The 17,449-nt window shown below is 37.6% G+C and overlaps 1 protein-coding gene across 1 annotated transcript in view; it reads right to left on the minus strand.

Moving 5' to 3' along the window:
• NRIP1 (nuclear receptor interacting protein 1) overlaps positions 1-17,449 on the minus strand; it is a 145,060-nt gene that overhangs the window by 88,038 nt on the left and 39,573 nt on the right. Inside the window, exon 2 of the mRNA XM_082783443.1 lies at positions 13,214-13,337. The gene's annotated coding sequence lies outside the window, so the exon portion shown is untranslated. The remainder of the gene's footprint in view (positions 1-13,213; positions 13,338-17,449) is intronic.

Below are 17,449 nucleotides of genomic sequence, written 5' to 3' on the forward strand. Positions count from 1 at the left end.
TTCAGCTGTGTCTGGTGAGGACCTGAATATGCCACAAGCTGCATCAGGTTTTTCTTGTGTTCTGATGAGTTACGGCTTGGCTGTCAGCTACCAAGGGCTAAGAAGCCATTTAAATTTATTTATTTTTTGAATTATTTGTAGGAATCTGGAATAAACATTCTCTACTATTCACTAATAAATCAAAAGCAAGATAAAAGCAAAACTACCTACCAATGTAACCACCCCAGCAGACAAACAACAGTAGTGCTAGCAGCTTGTTTTCTCAGGTAACCTTACTCAAACAAGGATCTTACTACTTGGATGGTGCTACTGAAGTCAGTGAAAATTTTCCACAAGAAAATATACCATAATTTATGTAAGAAACGTTGGCATAGCAGAGTTACTAGCCTACCCTATTGGCCTTCCTGATGGCATGCATTTCTGCTGATGAGTTGATTACTGACTCTCGTAGTCGCTCAGGTTTATGCACATTTTCTCGGATTTGAAGAGAGATCTAGCTTAAACACTAATATTTCTGGTGATTTAGTTTTACAACCAATATTTTATCTTTTTTTTTTTTTTATTGAAAATTTGAAGATTTTTTTTCCCCACGAATTGGCTTTTAAGAAAAGACCAGAAATTAGACCCACCAAAACAGTGATTAGAACATTTCCTAAGAACGCAGAAATTACGAGGTGAGTAATGGGGAAAGGAAGGATTTATGACTATCTATCTAGCCACTGAAAATGAAGAGCATTTTCTCCTTTACATTATTAGAATCAGACTGCAAAACTTACTTGTTTATTGAATGTCTTTAAAAGGGTGAGATCTGCTGTACAAAGGAGTGCTACTTCTTAAAGACTAGCTGTAGAACCCCTAAAAGTTGTAGCTAAGAATATGGTCCTACAGGGATTATACTGAAGATTAAAATACTTTGGCTCTAGTGACTGCTGTAATGAGAATACGTATAGAGATAAACTGACATAGCTGAAAAGTATTTAATTTAGATGAGAGCCTACAAAAATTAATGTGAAAATGAGAATCGCTTAGAGGTAATAGACTGAGGGTACAGGATTCATTTTTGTAAGTGTTAACCTCATATTACAGTGTTATAATGTAATTAAAATGGCAACATTCTTTGTTTTGGGAATTTATTTTAAATTTCTAATTGCTTTTTAGTTCCTAGGCTAGAAAAATTTTCAAGCAATTTCAGAGTGACAGAAGTCAAGGATTTTTCAAAGTAATACAATGGAATAAGTGAGCTTCATTGTACTGAGCAAAAAGATTAAGCAGCAACTTGTTTTAATTGTTGTGATTAAATTAAACTATTATTGAATATTAATATTTGTTCTCATCTGCGTTGAATATGAACATAGAAATTCAATGATTTTTTTTTTTTTCCTAGTAACCCAATCCTTAAGAACTTGCCCCAAACTTTGAGCAGCTTTGATGTTCAAAGGCTTTGGCTGAGATCAGAGACAAGAAGGAAAAGAATGCAGACCCCTTCACAATGTTTTTACCTTTGAAGTCTCAGGTTAGAGGTACGATTACTATTTGCTTAAAGAAGTGAGAGAATGAAGGATAAGATCATGAATTATAATAACAGACAAATGACAAATGTTTTGTGTGAAGTGTATTTCCCTATCAGGAGAGAGAATGTTCTTCTAACAGATTTCCAAAGAGATTGGCAATTTATAGAGACTCAATGAAAAGGAAATATATATATTAATGCTTTAACTGGGACTAAAGAAGTCATTCAGAATTTTTCCCTTTATTTTCCTCTACATTTCATACTAGTGGTAGCAAATGTGCACATTATCCAAGTGTCAACAAATCCCCTAGACTCAAGCGTTGTACTGTACATCCAACATCTCCCCCATGAAAGCCTTCCATGAAAGCTTCTCTGTCATTCAAGATCATACTATTCCCTCCTTTATTTATTTCAGTGTCACTCAGCTCCATTCCACCAGCTTGGAAAAATGTCAAGAACTTTTATCTTCAGAGTCAGTTGCCAATTCTGTTTAGTGAACAAGCCAGCAGGGACCTCTGGTGCCATCAATGCATTTCAGTTCAGTCCCCCTCTCTTTAGGGATGGAGTATATCATTATCCCGGTGGCTGGACAGAAAAAGATGCATTTTTAGAATAGTTCTCAGGGAGCAGTTACTGGAAATCTCCTCCCTTGAGGCAGTCTATTGGCAACAAGTTTTGCTGCTATGACATGAGGTATTGCATCAAGGCCCAATCCTGTCACTAATAAAGTTAGTGGGAAACATGCCATTCTTTTCAAGAGATTTCAACAGTATTATCATAGCAAATAGGAGCTAAAAAATATACCTTGCATCTACAAATGCCAATGTAAAGTCATGTCACAAGCAAGAACGTCACTTTATGTCTGTTTTCAGACTTTGTTTTAAAGTAAGTCTCTTCCCCCAAAGAATAAAATTCACAGTTAAAAAAAAAAATCCATTTTCTTTCTTTCTTTCATTTTACAGTATTTCCATTTTCAGATTTTGATGTTTTTAAGTTTGCATCTAAAAATGTTAAGAACATACTGTTTCATTTTTTGCAGGTTCCCTCCCCCCCCAAAAAAATAATAATAAAATATATTTTTTTCTAAAACAAAGCACAGACATTGTAAAGATTTAATTATTTAATGTAACTATTTTCTGATAGAAAAGTTTACTTGAAACTTTTCCTTCATCAGCTCTACTAGGCTATTTGATTGTTAATAGACACGTTACATAGCTGTACTAGAAAACACCGATTAACTTGCCCAGGCTGAAGGGAGAATTTAAGTTTATAGCAGATGTCAGACCCACATTTTGTTGACTGCAATAACAGGTAACAGTCCCACTATCTTGGAGAATGAAATTTTCTTTTACAGAAATACCATGATCCTGGGAGCTGTGTTTTTTTTTTTTTTTTCTTTTCTTTTTTTTTTTTTTTTTATAGGATATTATTGTACTTGGCAATACTGGGTTTAATTCCACTTAAAATGACAGAACTGAGTTGTCATCATTTTTAACGGGTAAAATCTATGCCGTTCATCAGAGGTACTGTAAAACGTAATCAGAAATTAGACTGTAAAATTAATAGGCCTATATTCTGTATAATGCTATTTTATAAATTTGGAGCTGCAGCCATTTTTGAGATTCACATACAGTGCAATTAAGCAGTGGTGGAATCTTCAGTTTAGATGAATAACTCATGAAATAACTGGTACTCTGCACTCACTGACTGAGTGGCTGCCTTTTAATTTGAGTCACACAGGATCAAATCCATCAATTCCATGCCTGAGCTTTAATTTTAGTGTATTTACATCCTGTAGCTGTAACCCATGGCGTAACATCCCCAGAATTTGTTTTTACACAGCAAGTATTAGGGATGGCTGCAGCGCACGGTGTTCTTGTGTGCATCCTCTCCTGCCAGCCAAAACCAATCCCCTCCATTCAGAAAGAAATAAAGGGAAAAATGGAAAGGAGAGAACATGCTAAGGAAGGAGCTGGCACATACACACATGTAGACAAGTCCAGGCCAAAGTTTCCCATGCCTGGAAAACAAAAGTGGAAAATCCCAAGTGGGACTCCTCAGGGTTTTCCTCCTACTCCCAGCATGGGGGGGGGGGGGAGGGGAGGGCTGTGTTTGTCGCTCCCCCAGCAGAAGCAGGCAATCTGGCTCAACATATGTAATGTTATGTAATGCTGAAAGAGCCACTGCTGTTGACAGTGAAGGATGAAGAGACAGCAATAAGCAGAGAGCTAACCTGACTTCCCTATATTGAAGTGATTCACTTCTAATGGCAATTTGCACCATTTTAACTCGAAGTACCTCCCACGTAGCGATTATATAGTGTTACTATAAAACCTCAAGGTTCATCTGCAGAAACATTTCTTATGCTGGAGTTCTCTGTGGAGACATACTTACAAAAATTGGTATGAGAGGAAGATTAAAGAGATAAGAGCATAAAAACAGATTACAGAATACATACAGTCTTGTAGATCGGCTTCAGCAGGGAGGCAGAAGCTTAAACTCCTACTACTCCTGCAGACCTCTGTAATACTGGACAAATTACTTAGTCTCTTTGCACCTCAGCTTCCTAGATTTGAAATTAAAGTAATATCTTTTTCTACTCTTTCCCTGCCTTAACTAAACACAGTTCAATACTGCAATGTTTCTTGCTTTGTTAGAGACACTGGAAAGCTGTCTAGCTATGGGATCTGGACATCAGTTCAACCTCCTAACGTGAAACAACTAATTATTAATGTATTCACAGTTTTCCTTTTGGATCTGATTTGACTTCTCTTTTCTTATAAATCCTACTGTTCATACCAGCTCTATTTCCAACCCAAGAGAAAATAAACACTATTTGCCAAGAGCAAAAGAGCAAAATCAGAATGATTTTTTTTTTTTAAACAACCTGATAGAAAATATGGCACACTGGAAAAAAATTAAAATCTACTTTGAAATAAATAAACATAGTGTTATCTGTTTATATTATTAAAGCCATTCCTTGAAGTAACCTTTCCTTATACCGTTAGTGCATGGTAATGGAAAACAAGGTGAAAACCCTTGAAAAAGTACTTAAAGCAATAAATCTGCACAAAGAATACACTTTCTCTCTATCATAATTACACAGTTAAGAGGCCTTTGCTTTACTGGCAACAATTCAGAGCAACAGGGTTTAGATTAATGCTGTCATCCTGTAGCTACTATTATAGAAATCGTAGTTATACAATTTTCAAAGTGAGCAATTTTATGAAGTTAATTATAAAATATTGTTTATAATTTAAACCACACAATTAATATTATTCACAGGCAAGCATAATGGACTCTTTGTGTTGAATGATAAGTTTAAGAAAAAACGTAACTGATTTTGGAGCTAAAATGATTGATTTATGAGGTAAAATTAAAAGTGCTAAATATGTATCACTTGGCTACTCACCAGCTAAGTGGATGGGGGTAGTATGAGAAATGTCTATATTTAACTAACTGCGGTGTGTGAGTACGAAGGAATCAGAGAAATTATTTAAAGTGAAACAAGGGAACTAACCTAGAAGTAAATGGTGTAGATTTGAGAAAGGCAATTGGTTATCAAGGGAAACTAGGCAAGAATTAGATCTTCTTGCCTGTAAAAATCTTCTCTGATGTCAGGTAATGGAAGCTTCATTCTCTGCAAATTTAAAACAGATGAATCACATACTATCAAATTGAGAGTTGACATTCCAGTAACATTCTCATTAACATCTTACCTTTTAAGTAGGTGGTGGGATTTTAAATGGTACCTGGTATGAGTAAGGGAAACTACCTGCCTCTAATGAAGGAAGGACCTCTGCTGTACCAAGGGACATGACTTCTTGATACTTACCAAGAAGTACTGGAAGTACTTTCCATTTTTAATTCATTTGAGGAAGGAAAAAAAAAAAAGACCAAACTGATGTCATTACACATGGTGAATGTCACACCAGTTCACAGGCAGTTCCATTAAGAAGCTTTACACCAAGTAAAAATTCTCAGTCTAAATAAAAAACTATGCCCTACTGTTCTCTAGCTTTTATGGTGACAAATTTAAACTGAATAACAGATTGAAGAAGTCACTTGTTTTATTTCACCACATTGCTTTCTCTGAACTGATACTTTAACAAAAGTGTATAAAATCATATTAATGTAAATGACAGATTTGGAAGAAACACACTGAAGCAATCCACTAAACTTGTTTGTTTCCCAACCCCCAAACAGGCTCTTCACTTACATGTACACTAACCAAAGGAGAATCTCAGTGAGTCACCATTAACTGAATTCTACAAACATCCCACTACCCCCTATTTAAACTAGCCTGCTTTAGAAAAAAAAAATATACACATCCATGAAAATTACCCTAGTAAAGTACAGTTTTTCCTGTCAAAGGGCAGAAAGAGATGCATTTAGCAAGCATGTCTACATGTATATAATAAAAGTTTGATCCAAATATCTCCATATCAATAGTTCTGGATTGAAGCCCTAAAAGTAAGGAAGTACCACGTTTCTCTGAGACAGTGATGAACACTGAGCTGTAAGCTGCTTTTAGGCTAAAAAATATTTTTCCTGGATTGATAACTGTCACATATTTTGAAACAGAAGCAGCACATATGGATCATACATTACCTTGATTTCAGATACTTAACTATGTCAAAACATCACAAAGCAAAAACATTGCATCAACACAGAGCTTTTTATCCCCACAGATCTTGTAATTATTTGCTGTTGAGCATTTGCATATGTTCATATCTATACATATAAATAATATACGTAACATATATAGGATATAGAAAAGCATCTGTATTTTCACTCAGATCCACGTTACTGCCTATTCCAAGTTACCTTCTAGATGGTTAAGTAGTAACCATAAGTTCATTTTAGAACTCAGCTTTGCATTTGTGATCCATTAACTCACTTGTCAAAGGAACTTGACCCTTCTCCCACCTGAACACTGACATACATTATAGGCTTCAGTTCTTCCTCTTTTGTCTCAATTTTTTCCCTCATACCTTGTCAACTTTCTATCTCATTTTTTCCCATGGATTTTCAGTCACAAGTCTCTAATGAACATTAGTTTTTGCATTTGAGTGTGTTTACACTCTTATGCCATGTGATGAAGTAACATTGTGAAATTCCAGAAGAAAAAGCAGACTAAGTGTACAGAATATCAATAATGTTTATAATATTTCATATATCAAATGAAATGAAAGTTCATAATATGCTGACACTATTGCCTTTTCTTTGGTACCTTGCACCTTATCAGATCTGTAGCCACCAATCTAAAATGTCCATACTTACCAACTGTTCTGTTCACTCACTCTATTGGCTGAGATATGATTATAATCTCCCCAGAGAAAGAACAGCCATTAAACACAATTTGATAACTAAGAGAAAGTTCCATTTAGAAGTTTAACAAAACACTAACGGAAGACCAGTTTATAAGTAAATGGCTGTAGTTTTGAAAAAATCAACAACAAACAAAATCACAAAACACGCTCCCCTAAAAAAAGGTAATGTATCTACTATTTTAGATTTCATTTGTTACTGAATAGAGTACAGTCTACTACAGATGACCTGGTGGCCTTCTAAGATTACAGACTAGAGCATGGGCTATTCAGCCCAAAGGTTAGGGCCCATGTCCAGAACTGGGAAAGGAGCCGAACATTCATAGCCAAAAATCAGGATCCAGAAAGTCAAACCAAGGGTCAGCAGCCAGAGATATGAATAAGCATCGGTGCAGGAACCTTGAGCTGAAATAAGAAACCTACAAGAACTAGTACAATCACAGGGCACAATGCAGAAATGCAGAGGTGTTTTCAAAAGTGTGTGGTATGATGCACGACAGGATGTGCTCAGGTTCTGCCTCATAGACCTGCTTCTGAGTGACCAGCAGATGTGATCCAGCTAACCCCTTAAAAAGGGTCCAAACTACTGAGAACCTGATTAACTGCTGCAGAAGAAGGTCTTATCCCAGATTAGCAATACAGAGGATAATGTGAAGATAAGGCAGCCATGTATCAGTGTAAATGGTACATGCAGTATATATTTGCTTCAATCATGCAGCAAATAAGCCAGCCATCTACCAGTCCAATGCTGGTGGATAAATTGTCTGTATTAGCCAACGGCCATAGTAAGCTAGTCACATGTTCCCACTCAGTTCTCACAAACTTGACAGCTGGTTGTAGTGGATATACTCTTGCAGAGGCTGAGTCCACATAAAAATCCTTCTCTCTGCATCACAATTTTGATTAGTCTTACAACAGACTCAGGGTTAAACGAGTTATTCTTTGACCCTTATGATTTGGAGAGGAGATACTGAGGACCTAAGGGTGTGGTGGAAAAATCTTAAAAACATCTTGGAATAAAAATAAAATAAGATTAATGTATTAATATTCACATAACTTTGACACATCTACAGGAAAATCCAAATGGACAGTAAAACATGCACCATTATCTTGTTGCATCAAGATACATGCAGCTGCAGACATTTTTTCCAGGAAATATAAAACAAATGAGCTTCCGAACTGACTAGCTGTTGAGAGAGATGGAAACTCTTTTCTCTGCATTATATACCTGTTGGATAGATTGATAGAAGGCTACTATTTCTGTTACTGCTGATCCAGCAAGTTTAAGGAGCATTACATCCGCATACCACTATTAAATTAGTTACTAACATGCACCTTCAGAATCTGTTAAAAGCAGGAATGAATTAAAACAAATAGATCAATGTTGCAGTAGCATGAATCTTCTGAGTTTTGATAAGCCTTTGACCTTCCCAGGACTTAGTATTGCTGCAGAGAGCAGTGCCAAAATGTCAGACCGGACTTCCACCTGTAATTTTGTATGTGTGAAGCAGCAGTGGAGGACATTTTTTTTTTACAGGACATTTTTACATTTTTAAGAGGACCCAGTATGAAAGGTGCAGATTAGAAGATAAAGGATAAGTCCTATCCCTTTGGATTTCCCCAGTGAAAAGTTTGCTTTACCTTGGGCTAATACCTTCATCCTGCCAAATCAGAAGCCTTAATGTTACTGGGCTGCTAGCATGCAAGGAAGGACAGCTCTCCCTTCTTGTACACTTGCAGAAGAAATCCAGGCCCTGCGTGCTCAGGGGTGTAGTGACTCTCTGGCTCCTTTAGAATGCATTTTTATCAAGGAAAGCAGCAACTTCTTTGCAGAACAAAGCAGGTTAGGAAACAAAAGTAGTTTGAAGGGCAAACGAGGCTTTGTCATGTTGGACTGCGTTAGATTCAGGGGAAAGAATAGCTTCTTCATCTGTTCCTAGGCAGCACATAATACTTTCTAGATTCAGGTGGAAATGAACTGTCCACAAATGAAAAAGAAAAGCTAAGGCAAGTGAAGAAGGAATCAGCTGCGGCTGGAGCTGGAGGGCCTGGTGTGCAGGAGTATAGGTTACTGTACAATAGGTTTTGTGAGGACTGGTGCAGTGACCAGTGTGAAGGACTGCTGCCTGTGGCATAAAGAGAGCCCAAGGGATGGGGCAGCCCTCATGGTCCCAAACAACCAGTCCAGCAGCAGAGCAATCCAGGACTGTCCTGAACCCTTTAGCGTGTAGCATCCTAGGCTCAAGTTCAAATTCCTTCCTGCCATGGCTCCAAAATTCAACTACCTCTGACTGAGACATCAAAACCAGCAGCTATAAAGAACATCCCACTAAGAAGAAAGGGTGGAATGGGCCATGAGCATCTCATGAGTTTTGGAGCCACTGCTCCAGAAGTTCTGCATGTCCCTGACTGGAGCATTCTCCACTGCAGCAGTGCAGCTCCTTACCATAATAGGAGCTTACCATTGAACTATTCTAAAACATTAAATTTAGAATAGGTATATAAGGTATTTTAGGCACATAAGAAATTAAATATGCAAATATTTTGCTGTGGGTCAGACCAACAGCATCTGTCTTCAAAAAAAAATCTTGTTGAGGATTTTTTTTAATGACCTCACCCTATTTTTCCACATGAAAGACAAATATTGTCTGACTTCCTTCATAGCATATTCTACATCTTATTGACAAATCACTTATGACACTAATTTATTAGCATAAAAATATTACTACACTCAAGACAGCCTGCTTTGATTTACTACACCATATGTTTTCATATGCCAAGGTCCTATCATCTCTGCTTGATCATTAAAAGTTCCATTGCTTGCCTTTCTTTATTTTTTTTTCCTCCTTCTGTCAACAGCCAGAGTTTTCCCGTTGCCTTGGCTAAAATCCTGAGTATCAGACTGGCTTTGCAACTCAGAAGCTGAACTGATGTGTAAGAAACAAAATACGGGTTTTTCAGAGCCACATTATTTACAACAGTACCTTGCCACAAGTCTGTGGCAAAGTAGGGAGAAAAAGAAGTGTGTAAATACAGAAAAGTAAAATTTAATAACAATTATAGACAAGATGCTTAAGGTGCAATGTGTTTTCTATCCTCTTTATGTACAAACTAATTCTATTACATGGGGAGGAAAGGAATGAAGTTAAATACACATATCACTGTTGCATACATATCTCAGGGGTGATTTCTGTTTAGTTTTGTGCAAATGTTAGCAGCCACTTCACATAAGCCAGACCCTCTGTACCCAGGGACACCTGCTGAATTCCATAGGAGGTGGAAACAGAGGAGTGAAAGCCTTTTTGGCTGCATGATTTTATTACAAAGGAGATGGCTAGCTAATCTGAGAAATTGCTGTTCCAGGATCTTTTCTCTTTCACAGGTGTGCCTCCTCCTCTTTCATTTCACTATGCCAGTCATACACAGCTAGTGACTGACTGCTGATACTAGCCAAGGCAAGTAACCCCTGCACTGCTAATATTACAGGCTAAAAGAATCCACTCAAAAGCGTATCAAATATATAGAACCGAAACTAACATTCAAATCTAAGCTGTATCCTTCACATAAATTGATCTGATATTTTGAAAAAGAAATCAAAGTCTCATTGACCTGCAGCTTGTGGCTCAGATGAAATCCATGAAAAATCAATTGGCTTATATTTAATTCTAGGCATTGTTTGTTTTGATTTTTGAAGGAAAAAGAAAAAGATACATCTTAACACTCAGGTTAACCCATTATTTTATCCACACTCGACTTCTTCAGCCAATAATAACTGAAACCAAATAAGCCAAAACAATTTCACTATTTAAATGAGCTATATAAACATGATATGAGTAAGAAGTTCAGAGACTTTTTAAAATCTTTCCTGTATTCTCAGATATTTTTATGCACGTTTCAGCTAATGCTACTTTAGCCATAGCAATAAATTTGAACACCCACTGTTAGTGTAATGTATGCCTACCGGACTCTCAGCCAGATCAGATCATGCTATAGTTTATTTCCAAAGAGTATTTTCTTATTTTGTCTGAAAACTAAACAATTCATTTTCTTATGAGGAAACAAGTTTGTCTTTGAATACAGGAAATAAAAGCACAATGAAGGTATACATTCTGCATAGGAAATAGCACAAAGTTTTTGAAATATATCAAAACAGTATATAGATCTAAGCACAGTTCATGTAAATAAGCAAAAGCTAAAGAGCTAGGTTTAAGTCACATTATGAAACACACCCTACACATGCAGGCACGCACCTTAAAAGCTGTGAGGAGTACACTTTCTCATTGGTTTGGATCTTCACACTGCCCATCAGGAGGCTGATAACATACTGACATGCCCTAATGTTCTCCCTCCTGCCTCCCATCCCCAACAGATCTTAAAGCACAGTATATACCCAGCTGCTTCAACCTCTTATTCCGAGACAGAAGCTTTAATAGGAACTTTGTACACATATATATCAAAAAAGTCAGCACATCTTGCTGTCACATACTCCGTGCATTAGGAAGTTTATTCTGTCCTAGGACTGCTGAGATATTTGGCAAGACAAACAGCCAGTCTCCCTGTCTCCGTGATGGCGTCTGCACTACTGCGGATTTGTCATGTAATTCATTGAGTTGAACTTAGCACATAAATTTTCAGTTATGACTAAAAAGTTAGAAAATTCTCCACTGATCAAAACTGCACATCCATACTGATAGTCAAGGAGTTTTTTCTTTGGGGAACAAAGGATCAAACCCAGAATGCAAGAGTGACAAAGAAAGGAAGAATAAGTGAAAAGAAATACTGGCAATAAATAAATAGTTTTATCTCTTAAAGATCTTCCTATTTCTGCTCATTTTCCAACAAAATATCATTAAATATTTAAGTCACTGCCACCTTAGATGGCATTTTACAGAGATTTTTGATAACTGAGATCCCAGCAAACCAAAAGCTTCCACCACAGTCTGAACTCTGAAATGAAGACTAGCATCTCCACAATAAACTACAGAGCTCTGTCCTTAAATACATCACATCAGTAACTACAGCAAACCAGAGCCCAGGTCCTGACAACAAACAAGTTAACACAGAACCTTCCACTTGACACAGGAGCAACACAAATCTGTGTTCTTGTAGTAATCTCGTGTCAACCACAAATACCAAAAGCAACAAGGTGCTTTCATAATAAAGATTTGAACCTCTTGCCATAATTGACATATTGCAGGCAAAATTCATGATTTTGCTTAGGATTTGTTTTTTAAAGGAAATATTTTTATCATTATTTTACATAGAATAGGCTGTGGAATAGGACTGAGAGAGGTTCTGGACAGTGTAATATTTAAACTAGATGGAAGCAAAAAGCATTACTGTTTGAACAACACTTCTGAAGAACTTTGTCAAAGTTCTTACCCAGCAAATATATGTATACCTATAAAAATCATTTCAATTCACTTTTTCCTTCTAATTTTGTAACAATGGGTTTCTCTACTCTAAGCGAAGGTGTATTAGTTTAATTATTAACAGCTTATAAAGTAGTGAACTATGCAGAGATTTTTCTTAATATTTACCCAGTGTATCTTTTAAAAATCTGAAATACATATATATCTATATATACATACATACATATATATATAAATTAAGTGGTTTTATATCTAAAAGTCTTTATGAAAAAAAAGCATAAATATAGCATCAAATAATAGATGTCAATTTGCTGTACAGGGTATCTTAAGTATCTGCACCAGCAATTCCTTCCTGTTACAACACAACCTGCATTAGGAAGGAGCAAGGAGAGCTTGGGAAAGGGGGGCTGGTGGGGGTGGGGAACTACACCAGCAAAATAAAGCAGTAAAACTTCAGCTGCAGACAAACCTTCTTGCTCCAACACTCCAATATGGAGCATAGTCAAGAGTGATTGCAGAAGGCGTGCAGAAAAGAAACTTTCTGAAGGTGGAGAGCAAGAACAGCAGCAGTAACAACAACAAAATCAGAAACAAATATAACACCCCACTGCAACGGCAGCTGTGCCAATCCTATTTTGCACTAATCTTGTTTGTTTTCTTCCAGTATTCCTGCCAAAGGAAATTCCTTTGTATTTTGTTAAGACATCTGAATTTGAATGAGAAGAGGGAAGCTAGACTGCAGTCTAGCTTTTCTGATAGTCATACTTGAAGGGGTGAGAAAGAGGCCGGGGAGTGTCTAGTCTGAAAATAAAGCAATTCACAGGCACACGTTCTTAGTGCAATGATAATAGGTTCAAGACAGCAAAAAATATTAATAAAAAGCAAATCATATCTGCAAGCACACACCCTTTATCTGGGATTTCTTTTTCCAAGAGAGGCAAGTGACTAAAGTACTCTTCTAAGGACCTCAGCCCCTCAAATAAAATCTGATTTCAACTTACCTGCTAGGTTGGTCTCAGTGCTAGGATCCTGGTAGACCTTCAGCCAGTCAGTACCAGAGTACTCCTACTCCAGGCTCTGGTTCCTGTTTCAGATAGGCAACAGGTGGGATGATTCTCAAACTATCTGCAGAGAAGGTAAATATATAATTTTAAATGCAGATAGACCTAGACCAAAAAAAATGTTTTGTTTTTTTTTTTAATTATATTTCTAACTCAAGTCTTTCCTTCAAGCCAGTGGATACGGACAAGGTCATGAAAATTCAGGGTGGGGTGGTGGGAGGAGAAGACACAAACATTCACCCATCTACTTCTGAACAATTTCTACCTTGCAAGCCTGGTCTAAGTTCCTGTTTTGCCTGATTTGGACTATGTACCTTTACTTCAGCTTACTGGCCTTGCCAACACAACCCTTCTAACCACAGGGCTATACAAACTCTTCTTCCTCCCATTATACCTTCCCCTATGCTATTAATAAAAGGTGGCCAATGCCAAGAGAAAGGAATGAAAGAATCCCACTTCACAGTAGGTAATAGCCTGACAGGGCCAAATTTTTGGAGGAGGCAAGCCAAGGCTCTAATCTGCAGTTACCATCTAGCAGAACTATGTCATCCAAAGGACTTCTACGTGTGCAGTGAGCAATATACATGTTTTATACCTGTTAATTTCATCATCTTCTCCTCACCTTACATGTGTTTTCAGTAGCCTACTGTACTGGAAAGAGTAATGACTCTAGTCAGAGTTTCTTAGGAAACAGAGATTTCAAGGCCAGATATAATAAGTCTAGAAAAGCGATGCCAAAGATGTGACAGACTAGAGTGCAACTTTGGCAGTAGAATCCACAGAAATTCTTATTTACAGGTACTGCTATGTCATGGGTTCGCATCACTGCGGACCAAACTAATTATGGATATGCACCACCAGAGTCACTACTTACTAGTAGTCTCAGTGATTTAATTTTATCATTATACTGGTTGTATGGAGACAGGAAAATAATAGGAAGGAAAAAAAAAAAAAAAAAAAAAAAAGAAAAAGAAAACTACTGAGTTTATCAGCCCAGGACAGGAATTTGACTGCAGAGGTTCAGCTCCTGTTATTTCTCCTTCCACACATCCTCCCAGAAAGGGCTCAGCCATCATACTACTGCCAAAAATTGGAGAAAAGGAGGTACTATCTCATCACCACTAAGCTCATATGCCCATATGAAACCTTACAACACACAGTCTGGAGTGTTAGCTGTATCTCCATGGGCTCCTAATCACCAGATGACATTTTGTCTCTGATTAGCCTCTCAAGTAAATTGCTCAGAGGTAGAAGGTTAGATCTGGGGTGATAATCAAAGGGTAGGGGCAACTCATCAGGGAAGGCTCCTCTGGTGTTTGATGGGCACCTGAACGAGGGAAGAAAAAAAAAATCATTGTATCTAAGCACTTTTTGGCCCAGAAATGATGTTTTTGGCTGCTATCATCTTTCCTTGTGTCCTGCTTTAATTGTAGCTCTCAATGGTTACACTTACTGAATCCAGAGAAAGAAAAGCTATGATTGATATGAACAGGGATAGGCTCTGCTGTCTGAGAAAGCTTTCTGAGCTTCCATGTTCCTTTCTGGGCAGTGAGATGACAGCAGTCTTCTCAGACCTGTGACACTTTGCAGGTGCTGAGCACTGATGATATGGTTTACCACCCATAGTTTCCCATTCTTTGCTAGAGAAAGGATATGGCAGCAGATAGGAAACTTTTCTCCATCTGCAATACTGCTACAGCATTGCCTGATATAAATTCCTCCAAGGGTATTTGTATCAGCTTTTGCCTTCAGGCATCAGTGCTGAGGTTTCCATTCTCACTCTGGATCCCTACTTGGGTAGAGGAACCTTTGATAATACCACAACTAATCAAAAAAAGCTGCAAATGCGGGTTTTGCACACGGGCATATCCAGCCCTTCTGAATAAGAAAGTTGGGGTTAGTTTCATAAAAAGCCTTTGATGGAGGAGAAAAAAAGGAGGATTTGAAAGCAGGATATCCAGAGATATTAAGTTCTCTTCACCCTCACAGTGTGCAATACAGTTACCATGACACAAAGGAAACACATGAATTAATGTATTAATTTATTTTTTTTTTAGAGTTCAGCTTTACCTCTTTGTGTACAGAAAATTAGTTCTTTTGCTTCATTTTCCTTCATTTAAATAAATTGCAGGAGGAAGGAGAATGAAAACAGGCACTATTTCCCGTGTGCATCATTTTAATAGTGCTCCTTCAGTGGGTTTTGTTTAGGGTAGACTAATACACAGCACATTATCTCTAAACAATTCAATGAACCCTTCCCCAAATGTTCCTTCTTTAATGAAATGTGACACATCTGAAAACAGAGTGGGAAGTTTTTGTTATTTGTATTTATAATCTTAAAACAACTATTGCTCATCCAAACAGTGCCAGATAGCAGAGCAGACAGAGCCAGCAACCCTTCAGACACTGAACTTTGAACTTCGGCCAGCCCATGCCCTGGCCAGCCCTGTGACAGGAAAGCAGGCAGACTTTGAACCCGGGGTTCGGAGGCTGCGGCAGGGCTGTGAGCAGAGCAACAGCTGCTCTTTGCCACACGAACTTTGTACTCGGACACATGCACATTTAATCTCTATAACAGAGCCTTTGTTTCATTACTTATTAACATCTCCTCCTTAAGTAAAGTTCTTTGTTAGTGAGGCTTTAAAGCATGGCATGGGGTGCCTCCCACCCTTCCTGCCAAAAGCCCACCACCCAACTTGATAGGATTACATTAAATATTAAGAAGTGCAGACAACAGAGGTTAGACTTTGTGCACCTTCTGAACACCACGGATATTTGTTGTTCATGCTCTTCTGAGTGACTCAGTTGTAATAACCAGAGTTAATTAGGGAAAGTAGGCAATATTCTGGGGCTTGCCTTCACAGAGATCGCATCTTCAGATGATACCCCCAGTAATTCTGCCTGCAGCAACATCCTGCTTTATTTTAGAAATCAGATAAAAAATGAAATTATGTCACGAAAGTGTCCGCCCACTCACACTTACTAGTGTTACTTTACTAAATTATTATGAGATCTCAGAGGCCTGTTGAAGCTGTTTTATATTTGTACAGCTTTTTGCTATTGCTTTTACTTTGGAGAGGTGCTGTGCTTAGCTTTTGTGTATTTCACCGTAATATACGCTAACATGCACAGCACAGCACATCCACAGAAAAGACATTCAAGGCCCAGATTCACCTGTATGCCATCTGTTTGTTAGCCTTCACTGAAATAAAACTTTGAACAGGAACAGAAACGGAAATGAGGACCAAGGGGCCAAAGAAGATGCTTAAACCACTTTTGTGCCACAAGTAAAAGCTGAAGACATACATATGAATTTCTTGAAACAACACCTAGGAACAGAAATGTACTAGAAGATACTGTCAATACAACACTGCATCTTTTTTTGTCCTAACAACACAGCAAAAAAAGATTAAGAAAGTAAAGGTTTCCTGAGCAATTCTTCAAATACAACTAGAATAAAACAAACACTAAAGTATATCACCTTTGGCTACAGCAACCACAAATATTTGTCACAGCCTGTTTGAAATAAATTGTCTATAGACAGAGAGATCACAGTTACACTACTCCTATTTTTCATCACAACCATCTTTTCAACATGATTTTTTTCTATGCCTCTGTGGTCAGTTTTTCTTCCCCTGTTCTTCTCTTCCATAAAAGAGGAGAGAACTCCCCACCCCACCCAGCTATTCTTTCTTCTTGTTAACAGAATTATTAAGGAAAAAAGAAAAAAAGAAGAAACTTTCAACTACTGTTTAAGACAGAAGAGAAGAGAATAAATTGGGTCAAGAGGTTTTGAACCATTCTATTTCATGAATCTGGCCTTCCAGGTCTCACAAGTGGTGCTATTGGGCTGTTCCTGAGTTTTCCTGAGAAAAGCCCATGACTGCATATTTAGGTTTCTTTGTTTACTCACAAACTTCAATTCACCACTTTGAAAGCACCTCATTCATTTAATCCTAGAGTTTGATTTGCATACTCTGCAGAGAGCAGACCGACAGAATTTCTTTTCTTGTGTTGATACTGTCCTCAGTAACAGTACTGCAGCCCTTCTATGGCTGCAAAGCAGCTGGCATAACTACAAGAATGTTATGCCTTATTATTTTGCTGTTTCAGACCAGTAAGCTGTGATCTTTTCTCTTTAAGGTGCCCCCATTCACCTCACCTCTGGAACATTGC

This window comes from Aythya marila (assembly GCF_965140915.1).
Source record: "Aythya marila genome assembly, chromosome: 1".
NCBI classification, from domain to species: Eukaryota; Metazoa; Chordata; class Aves; order Anseriformes; family Anatidae; genus Aythya; species Aythya marila.